Source organism: Mytilus edulis, chromosome 7 (genome assembly GCF_963676685.1).
Source record: "Mytilus edulis chromosome 7, xbMytEdul2.2, whole genome shotgun sequence".
Taxonomy (NCBI): domain Eukaryota; kingdom Metazoa; phylum Mollusca; class Bivalvia; order Mytilida; family Mytilidae; genus Mytilus; species Mytilus edulis.
In genome coordinates, this window is record NC_092350.1 from 16,412,366 (window position 1) to 16,424,423 (window position 12,058).

Sequence of the window (12,058 nt, forward strand, 5' to 3'; positions counted from 1 at the left end):
TACTCTCTTTATTGAATGAATTTACATTGTATTGTTAACGTTAATTAGACAATAAAGATTCATATTATTGTGCCTTCAGGATGTTTGCACCAACAAGATTTAAAAAGACAATTATAAATTAATTTTACTGTACTACACCATAAATATTCCTTTGGGGGTACGTCACAGAAGGGAAAACAAGTTTTAACGTGGTCTCGATAGCACAATCGGGATGACATTGAAGCTTCGTATAGGTAGTTCTGTAAAAAGCATGTTACAATTGCAAAATGACATCCCAGTCGTCTGCATTTACGTTGTTGTTAATGTAAACCAATTGGTCAAAAGGAAAGGGACTGACATTGGATCATAAAAGTGTTCTAGCTGCATCAAATGATGCGAATTATAAAAAAATGTATTGTCAAACTGAAATTCACCGAAGACAGTTTTGAGAAGATAAATGAACTTTGTAGAGATATTGAAAACATTTATATATCAGACAGGTCAAAGTTCATTCATTACCAGAATATATACCATTGTTTAATGAATAATAATATTTAATAGTTAAATGTCTTAATTAGTTTTCATAGGTACCAGGCTTATGATTTAATACGACAGACGGCGGCTCGTCTACATAAGACTTATCAGTGACGCTCATATGAAAAAAGTATTCGAGCCAAACAAGTACAAAGTTGAAGAGCGTAAAAGTGATCTTAAATTGGTCACATCTAAGTCTGTTAGGGGTATGAATAGTTTTGATTTTTTACATAATTAATTTTGAACGAAGATAATGTGAACTAATGCATTAATCTATATATTTATAATTCATGGTTACTAGATTAAATAACACCTTCATAATACAAAAAACAATAGCAACTTAAATAAATCAACAAATATATGGACCAATTAGTCTTTTGTCAACACTTTATGAATTGTTTAACCTAACCATAACATACATATACTGCGTTAAATATTGAACTTGTCTGCGACAAATAAAGATTTACCACGTTTAGAAATACTACTGCTTTATTGATAAAAACTGTAATATATTCTTGTCTATAAAAAACGAATTTACAATGTTTTTTAAACGTTCATTAAAAAATAAAGACTCGTATTATAGTGCCTCATGAATGTTTGCTTCTCTGTTTCAAAATACCAAGTTTTAAGAGGACTGTTATAAATAAGTGTTACAGTACTACACCATAAGTATTCGTTTGCGGGTACGTCACAGAATTGGGAAAACAAGTTTCTACAATGGTATTCATGGAACAATCGGGATGACATGAAATCTACATATAGTAGATTCTGTAAAAATCATGTACTTGTCATGTTTCTCGTGCAAGATGACGTCACAGTCATCTGCTTTTACGTTATAATTAAAGTGAACAAATAGATCAAAAGGAAAAGAATCGACATTGGATCAGAAAAGTGTTCTAGCTGCATCAAATGATAAAGTTTATAAAAATAAAATGTACTGTCAAACTATCGTAGACAGTTTTATGAAGAGGAATGAACATCGATGGATATTGCAACATTTAGAAATCATATACTGTGGATTCATTTTTATTCGTGGTATACCAATTTTCGTGGGTTTCGTGGGTCACAGCGAACCACGAATTTAAGAATTCAACGAAGAATAATCCCGAGAAATGTGTATAGAGTTTGATGTTTATTTCCGGTTATGTTATGCAGTTCTAGTATAGTGTTGACTAGCGATAAACATTGTAACATAACACGTGATCTTTATTGAAAGAAGAACCAAGTATTTGGTTAAATCTAGTATAATAAATATATCGAATATCAGTGATAAAATACTTTTTAAAATTGATTAAAACTGTTCATGGAAAATAACTGCAAGTTGTTAATTATCGTGTCATAGTTCGGTTTACCTGTGATGAAAATCAATAGGATTAAGTACGGGGATATTGCTCGTAGGTAATATTGTTTATGACGGGAACATTAATTTTCACACCTTATACTTATGTCACTGTTTGTTTATTATATCGTGATTAGGGAAATTAGCTTTCAATCATAAAGTTTTGAATGCCTTATAGAATTCAGACAAGAATTTATAAATTGTAAAACAAACAAATAATTAGTTGTCTCTGCCCATTATTGTATTCGAAGTTATCAATGAACACTTTAACCTAGAATGACCAATTAAGCGAGGATTTTGACAATTCAAAACTTTTTCAAGGAATTCCTTCTTTTTTGTTTTGTTTTATTATTGATCGAACCAAGGATGTTATATGATCTCCTAAATCAAAAAGAAATCCACGAATTACGTATCTAATTTTTTTGTTGTAATCAGCGATCCACGAATTTACGTATACCACGAAACGTCTTTTTTTTCTCTATCCACGAAAATTGATACCCACGAAAATAAATGAATCCACAGTAGGTGAAAGTCCTTTTTATTACCAGAATATACACAATTGTATGATAAAAATTTCGTTTGATAATTGTTTATTTTCTAATTTAGTGATCAAAGATAATAAAGGCAAATAATTTAATACGCCAGACGCACGTTTCGTCTTTATAAGACTCATCAGTGACGCTCATATGAAAAAGTTTTGAAGCCAAACAAGTACAAAGTTAAAGAGCGTAAAAGTGATCTTTAATTGGTCACATCTTCCTTCGTTAGGGGTATGAATAGCTTTGATCCTTATAATTGATATTGAACGAAGATAATGTGAGCTCATGCATTAATCTATATTATTATAATTCATGGTAACTAGATGATATAACACCTTTTGAATACAAAATCAAAAGCATTTAAAATGAATCAAGAAATATATGGACCATTTTCTCCTTTATTAACACTTTAAAATGAACAATTAACTTTACAAAATAAAGCACAGATATTGGTTTAAACTTTGTCTTATTTTCTATTAATAAAGATGATGCAGGTTTAGAAAAGCAACTCAACTTTGATCCTACGTTTATAAGTTGTCATATTGTTTCAATTATCTAAATTGAATAATTAGTTACCAAAGATACCAGTATTATAGTTCTCCTCTTATATTTTCTTATATTTAATGCGTTTCCCTCAGTTTTAGTTTGTTACCCCGATTTTGTTTTTGTCCATGGAATTATGAGTTTGAACAGCGGTATACTACTGTTGCCTTTATTTAGTACGTAACACCGTTGTATAATAAAAACATTGCCTTAGATATTTATCTGAAATTTCTTATGACTGTAAAGAAAGAAAGGATCGATCTTTTCAGAAAGAACTGTTGAGCGTAAATTGCATTTTGAGGGATCCATAAGCTTAAATTTTAATATCCCAAGCATATATATATATATTTCATTTAAAAATAACAATTTTTCTAACAATTTCATGGCTGTCAAAATGAAGATACATCAAGAAAAGCGCCTCAGACAAACACAATTTATAGATGTTATTTTCATTTACTACACGTGCTTAATTTTATTAAATGTTTAACATCAATGTTGGTGTTGAAATCAATGCTTGCAGATTATGACAATAAAGTGGATTGAATCTATAATAAAAATTAAAAAAAAACCAACATTTGTTAGTCGAACGACACCGTAAAAAAAACTTAGATATGTCTTGGTAAACACTGAATGTTAAAAGATTCGTTTCCGATTATTATTGTTCAAACAAAAATACCTACAAAATGAATCCATTATTATGTATATTAAACTACGTCTCTACGGAAAAAACACTAATTTATCAAAAGTATTCAAGTAAATTTTCATCGTTTTGTATTTTTTCTATGTTTACAGTTGACAACTATACTTTTGTACATAACTTTTTACTGATAATTGCTTTATTAAAGATCATGAGCTAAATCCATTGATTTGTTCATTTATACATTTGTACGGATCATAAAATATCTTTAAAGCAACCAAAAAAAATAGCCTTAGCTATAGATTAATATGCAAGAAGTAGAGTCAGAATTTGTCTAATTGACTTGACGGTAGAATTTTGTTATTAGTAAAATTCAATCTATTGTTATGAATCTGATGGTTATATCATGCCAAACACATTCAGTATGTCTTATGTTCACCACCTAGCTCTTGTTTGCTAAACATCTTTGTAAAAAAGTATATTCTTTTTGGGTATTCTTTCTTATAAAAAAACTTATCCTATATGAATAAAGGCAACAGTAGTATACCGCTGTTTGAAAGTCAGAAATCAATTGAGGGAAATTAAATCCTGATACCAAACTAAAACCGAAGGAAACTATGAGAGGAAAGCAACAAAAAAAAAAACCCCAGAAACACTGAAATACGATAAAGCAACAGACAATGCAACACACACAGAACAGTTATATAAGATAACTGTCATTTTCCTGGCTAAGATATTCCTTTTTTGTATCAATGTATATTTGTGGATTCTTCTGAAATAATTTAAAAATTTAAAAAGTCAACATATAGGTGTGGCGTGATCGTCATTTTCCAAAACAATTCCTCACAAAGCGGAGGTACGGGCAATCAGGATAGGCAGGGGATCAATTAACCAAGAAATGACCTATAGTTGTTAATATCTGTGTCATTTTGTATCTTGTTGAGAGTTGTTGCCTCATTGGCAATCATACCACATCTTCTTTTTTAAATTAAGAGAGATGCGGGCATTGTTCAATAGAACCATCTAACGAGGTTTCATTGGCAGTAGGGCTCTAACGACAGTATGAAGAAATTTATCCTCTTTAAATGCATCCTGGATATCTGCAGACACACATTGGTGTAATTCGCAGAGACTTCAATTTTCCTGAACCAGATATGGCATCTCCTAAAATGAGCCAAGAACTTAACTCTATATTTGACATCACTTGTCTAAGCTGTGTATAACTTGTATGGTGCAAACATAACCTACTAGTATAGTTTAGGACATATGGCAGTTGATTAATTATCAAAGACATTTTTGGGTAAAAGTGGTTGGTATTCGTCCAGGATGTGCTACATCAGAAAGGCATTGTTTTTTTTCCATTAACAATCGTTGTCAACTAATTCAAACAACTTCATATATTAATTCCTCAATAATTGCTTTACCTAATAAAACAGATGTTGACTTCAATAAGTATTTGGTAATGCATGTTGAAAGTTAGAGATTATTTAAAAATAATCCGTAATAGCGATTATTTTTACCGTGGATAAATAATTACTCCTCATTAGCACACCTCACAATACTGTCTACACGTTCAGGCGGCTCGATTTTGTTTAGTTTTCTATCCTTTTTTTTAATGTTTTGTTTTTACTCAAAACTCTTGTTTTCATATCAAACTACAAGAAGGAAACTGAGCGTAAGATCGTATAAAGTGTCAGGTTGTAAGGATATATGCGGATCAAATTGATCACATATTTTGCTTTTTGTTTCAAATTTTAAGACGCTTCAATGTTGCCTGCTGGTGTAGTTCTTGTAACATCACTGATTGTACGCAACTTTTTCGTTCAAAGAAAGCAGACTATCAAGAGAAGTTAGTTGTAGCATCACCCTGTCGCACAATAAATCTGAGAAACTTCAATAATACTTTTTACCCGACCGCTCATATGTTATCAATTGCTCTGAAAAATGCCCTAATAAACAGATGTTGATTTCAATAAGTATTTGGTAATGCATGTTGAAAGTTAGAGATTATTTAAAAATAATCATTAATAGCGATTATTTTTTACCGTGGATAAATAATTACTCCTCATTAGCACACCTCACAATACTGTCTACACGTTCAGGCGGCTCGATTTTGTTAAGTTTTCTATCCTTTTTTTTAATGTTTTGTTTTTACTCAAAACTCTTGTTTTCATATCAAACTACAAGAAGGAAACTGAGCGTAAGATCGTATAAAGTGTCAGGTTGTAAGGATATATGCGGATCAAATTGATCACATATTTTGCTTTTTGTTTCAAATTTTAAGACGCTTCAATGTTGCCTGCTGGTGTAGTTCTTGTAACATCACTGATTGTACGCAACTCTTTTGTTCAAAGAAAGCAAACTATCAAGAGAAGTTAGTTGTAGCATCACCCTGTCGCACAATAAATCTGAGAAACTTCAATAATACTTTTTACCCGACCGCTCATATGTTATCAATTGCTCTGAGAAATGCCCATACATTGTACGTTTCTACACAGTCCACACAATATAATTGTGAGAGTAAACGTGATAGGACTTCCACAACTAGTCATTATCGGGGAAAAAATCCAATTCAAAAGTTTTGTTAACTTTTATACATTACGATACTGTTGTTAGGTCATTAAAGATTGCATATGTTGGCGTTAATATTGATTCACTTATAGGGTCTTTGCATCGGAACTAAACACATTTATTCAAAAACCAGTTGTTGGCATGACACGGGTTATGTTCTTCTCATATATGTTATGATGGTATGATACTAAACCCCTAACGGGAAGGATTGTGCCTGATGTTCATATGATGAAATCATAATCTTTCAGTCAGTTTAATTGAAGTCTGGAGCTGGCATGTCAGTTAACTGCTAGTATTCTGTTGTTATTTATGTATTATTGTCATTTTGTTTATTTTCTTAAGCTTTGGTTACATCTTCTGACATCAGACTCGGACTTCTCCTGAACTGAATTTTATTGTGCGTATTGTTATGCGTTTACTTTTCTACATTGGTTAGAGGTATAGGGGGAGGGTTGAGATCTCACAAACATGTTTAACCCCGCCGCATTTTTGCGCCTGTCCCAAGTCAGGAGCCTCTGGCCTTTGTTAGTCTTGTATTATTTTAATTTTAGTTTCTTGTGTACAATTTGGAAATTAGTATGGCGTTCATTATCACTAAACTAGTATATATTTGTTGAGGGGCCAGTTGAAGGACGCCTCCGGGTGCGGGAATTTCTCGCTACATTGAAGACCTGTTTGTGACCTTCTGCTGTTGTTTTTTTTTCTATGGTCGGGTTATTGTCTCTTTGGCACATTCCCCATTTCCATTCTCAATTTTATTTTTTACAGAGTTTGTCTTTAGTGCCGTGTGGAGGCAGTAGAGAACCTTCCCGTGCTTCAGGTTTATTCTCTTATAATATACTAGATTATGGAGTGTGTGTCCGAGAGAGAACTGCTCTAGTTCATTACTTTAGGAATATTTATCAAAAAGTAGTACTTCAATATTCAGCCTCATTCTACTATTTAGTCAGCCATCAATCCTACCCTGATGTACCCTATCTTTTTCGGGTAATTAATACTGATTGCGTTTGACATTTTTAGCCGAACAGATTTATCAATTTTACATAACTTAAATTATTGTATGCTGGTTCATATTCTGGACGCCAGTCTTTGCTCCTTTATAATATAATTCACTAACAAAAAACAATTATGAAGCTTAGAAATGGAAAAATATTAAATACTAAACTTGTTCAAAGGGTATCAAAACGTCTCAATCTTCAAAATCGGTTATCTAAAAATACTACCATCGCTAACATTTTTAACAATAAAAATCGTGGTTACCCTTCTATCGAGAAGTGTCATGCCAAAAAATGACTTACATGTCCCCGTCTTTCCCCCAACAATACGGTAAGGTCCACGTATAATGGTCGCACATTTTCTTTGAATTTTGAAACTGATATAACTTGTAAAACAAACAGTATTATTTATTTACTCACATGAAACAAACTGGGATGTGGTATTCAGTACGTAAGAGAAACTGGACGATATTTATCTAAACGCACTCCAGAACATCTGTATCGTTTTAAAAGACCCAATAAATTCAAAAGTATCATTTACCAACACCTTAAGAAGCACAACCATCCTTTTAAATATTTAGCAGTTCAACCTTTAGAAGTAGTAAATAAGCAGCCTGGTGAATCTCATTCAAAGTTTGTACGATCACGGAAAATAATTGAATTAAAACATTACAGACAGTCTACCCTCTCGGTCTTAATGATAATATCATGGGAATTGGTAATATATCTAGAACCGATCCCGTTAACATTTTGGATATAGTTTCTAAAACTGTTCGTAAAAACCGTTCTCACGGTCGTAGGACAAATCGCAATCAAAGAAAATTTCGGACCAATCATACCAATATTTCGGACCTAATTTCTATTTCAAAAAACAACGGCAGACAGTATCTGTTAACAAAACTCTGTTCATTACCGGTTAATAAGTTAAATGAAATTTTGGAGGATTGCAACACAATTTCATATAGCAGTCCTAAGTATGAAATTGTTCAAATCATTATGGCATATTGTTATTCTAAACTATTTTCCAAAATTGATCGCCCTGAAGATCATAAAAAACATTTTATTAAAATAAAGTATGTCAATAAAGGTTTTGATTTTGTAAATATTGTCGGTATATTTAACGACCATTCTGTTAAAGAACAAATTCCTGGATATTTTGACAATACTGAGCTACCTCTTATTTGTTATATTTACAAGAAATCTACCCGGAAATTTGTGTTTAATTATAGTCAACTGTGTAAAGATGTTAATATCAGTGAAAATACACCTACTTCATGTAATTGTAGTACCTCCGAATATATTTATGGACCAATTTCCCATGTTATAACAGGAGATCTTAACATCGTTCAAGACCGAGAGTTAAAATCATTCCTCAGTAAAGGACCTAAATATCGTCCCCCGTCAATTATTAATTGGAATGAGTGTCGTAATATCATCCACGACTCACTCCATACTTACTGTATGAAATGGATAAAACGGGAAAAAGCTGACAAAAAATCTTTGGACTCTTTTTTTAATTCAGTAATGAAGATAGTTGATATACGTATTCAACATTTTAAAGAACATTTTACTATTAACAATAACCACAAAAAACCTATTTCTCGTATCAAACATAAACTAAAAGAACTAGCCAAGAAATTTGTTTTTGTCCCGGCCGATAAAGCTGCTAATAATATTATTATTGTTTGACGTAAATTTTATATTGAGGTTCTGAAAAAAGAAATCACCAATTCACCAACATTCCAACTGACTCCATTTTCAGAAAACGACATCTGTAACAAACATAAACTTTTAGCTACCGCTTTACAAGCAGAGCCAAATACAACGAAAGTCCCAACTATGTACTGGCTTCCGAAGCTATACAAAACACCTTACAAATATAGATTTATTTCGTCTTCAAGCCATTGTTCCACTACTAAATTGACTATTCTTCTTACCAGCACACTTGGTACAATTAAAAACCTGATAATAAATTGTTCAAATAAGGCCTTCGAAAATAGTGGAATTAATTACTTTTGGAGTGTCAAGAACTCGTTGGAAGTACTTGATAAATTGCATGCTTATATTGGTGATTTTAAATCTGTTCAAAGTTTTGATTTTTCTACCCTGTATACCACATTGCCTCACATTCTCATTAAGAAAAAATTCACACACCTAATAAAATGGGCATTTAAAAAGTCAGAATGTAAATATATATGTTCAAACTCTTTAAGGTCATTTTTTAGTAGCAATAAACAAAAAAACTATGTAAATTGGACATGCTTTGATACTATATAATATGCCCTTGAATATTTACTAGATAACATTTTTGTTCGCTTTGGGGATTCCGTATATCGTCAGATTATCGGAATTCCAATGGGGACTAACTGTGCACCACTTATTGCGGACCTGTTTTTGTATTGCTATGAGTTACAATTTATGACAAAAATAAGCAAAGACCCATCGAAACAATATCTGATAAACAAATTTAATAATACTTTTAGATATTTGGATGATATTTTGGCTCTCAATAATGACGACTTCAGTATGTATATTAAAGAAATTTATCCTGTTGAACTTACTTTAAATAAAGCTAATACTAACAATGACCACTGCCCTTTCCTCGATCTTGATATCTATATCACTAACGGAAAGCTGAATATTAAAATTTATGATAAAAGAGATGATTTTTCATTTCCTATCGTTAATTATCCATTTTTAGATGGTGACGTTCCCTTGTCACCATCTTACGGTGTTTATATATCTCAACTTGTACGATTCGCTCGTGTATGTAACAATGTTTTCGATTATAACGAGAGAAATTTCTGTATTACTGAAAAATTATTACACCAGGGTTTTCGATATCACAAACTAGTCAAAACATTTACTAAATTTTATCATCGGTATAAGGACATCATTCGTAAATATAGCTCAACATGCAGACTTCTTATACTTTCAGGTATTTCACATCCAATTGTTTGTGGAAATATTCTTTAAAAAGCACAAAGGTGTCAGTATTCACCTCAAAAACTAACAAAACCTTTGAATAGACTTATTAAGAAGGGATATAGTTACGATACTGTTGTCAGGTCATTAACGATTGCACATTTTGGCGTTAATATTGATTCACTTATAGGGTCTTTGCATCGGAACTTAACACATTTATTCAAAAAACAGTTGTTGGCATGACACGGGTTATGTTCTTCTCATATATGTTATGATGGTATGATACTAAACCCCTAACCGGAAGGATTGTGCCTGATGTTCATATGATGAAATCATAATCTTTCAGTCAGTTTAATTGAAGTCTGGAGCTGGCATGTCAGTAACTGCTAGTAGTCTGTTGTTATTTATGTATTATTGTCATTTTGTTTATTTTCTTTGGTTACATCTTCTGACATCAGACTCCTGAACTGAATTTTAATGTGCGTATTGTTATGCGTTTATTTTTCTAAATTGGCTAGAGGTATAGGGGAAGGGTTGAGATCTCACAAACATGTTTAACCCCGCCGCATTTTTGCGCCTGTCCCAAGTCAGGAGCCTCTGGCCTTTGTCAGTCTTGTATTATTTTAATTTTAGTTTCTTGTGTATAATTTGGAGTTTAGTATGGCGTTAAATATCACTGAACTAGTATATGTTTGTTTAGGGGCCAGCTGAAGGACGCCTCCGGGTGCGGGAATTTCTCGCTGCATTGAAAACCTATTGGTGACCTTCTTCTGTTGTCTGTTCTATGGTCGGGTTGTTGTCTCTTTGACACATTCCCCATTTCCATTCTCAATGTAATGTATAAAGTCAAAATTAAATTAAAAAAAAATATCACTCATTTACAGAAAAAATACTAAAGAACTACTAAATATAATCAAATCATACTTAAAAAAATGACACCTTATTATCTAATCAAATAAAATGTACATAATCACATTGAAACTACTAAAGTTCATTGTGGAAGAAAAAAATGCTGTAGCTGAAATTAAATTTCCGTAATAAAAAAGGTATGAGTGATTTTTTTTTGGTAGTTTTAAGAAAACCTTTCAAAATTTCATGCAGTATTGTCATTATATAATATGTCTTCTCAAATGTCAAAAATTTATTCTCGTTTACAAAGAAAAATGCGTTAAAAATTGAAAACAACACGTTTACTAATTTATTGCGTCCGAAGTGCTTTTATGGATTTACCTTAATCAGGAACGCGTAAAGCCAAACATTTGAAATCCGAAGATGGATAAATCTCGAAAATCGTTGAAGAGCTATATGTCAAAAATACCTAAAATAAACAGCCAAATTCATCAAAAGCCAACTTTGCCTGACGGAGTTGAAACCTTAGTTTTATAATAATTTCAAAATTTATAAACGGACAATTTTAGTAAAGTTTGTTAAATCACATCAGTACCGAAGCACTGACTACTGAGCTGATGATACCCTCGGGGACTGATAGTTCACCAGCAGGGGTATCGACCCAGTGATTTAATAAATGAAAAACAACACGTTTAATAATTTATTGCGTCCGAAGCGCTTTTCTGAATTTACCTTCATCAGGAACGATGAAATTTCCATTTAAAAAAATGCAAACTTTAAGTTTAAAAAGTTTTATTCAGGGATGGTATGTTTTTGTCATCATCATTCCGATGGTCCTTGGTGATATTTGCATCGAACATATTGACGAAAAGAGCCTGAAATTTAACAAAATAAGTTTTTGAGGGATTTTAATTTGACTACTCAAAACCGTTCATTGAATCACCCAATTAAGGGGCGAAAATACATAAATGTGACCATAGCAACTTATTACGATCAGACTGAAATTCAAATATAGATATTAATTACATCATTTAAAACCTCCAAGCGTGTGTCATTCCAGTTCATTAAACTCGTTAACTAAGCGTCTTTTTTAGGTCATTTTCAAATATAGAACAGGATATGTTTTTAATTTTTGAGAATTTGAGAT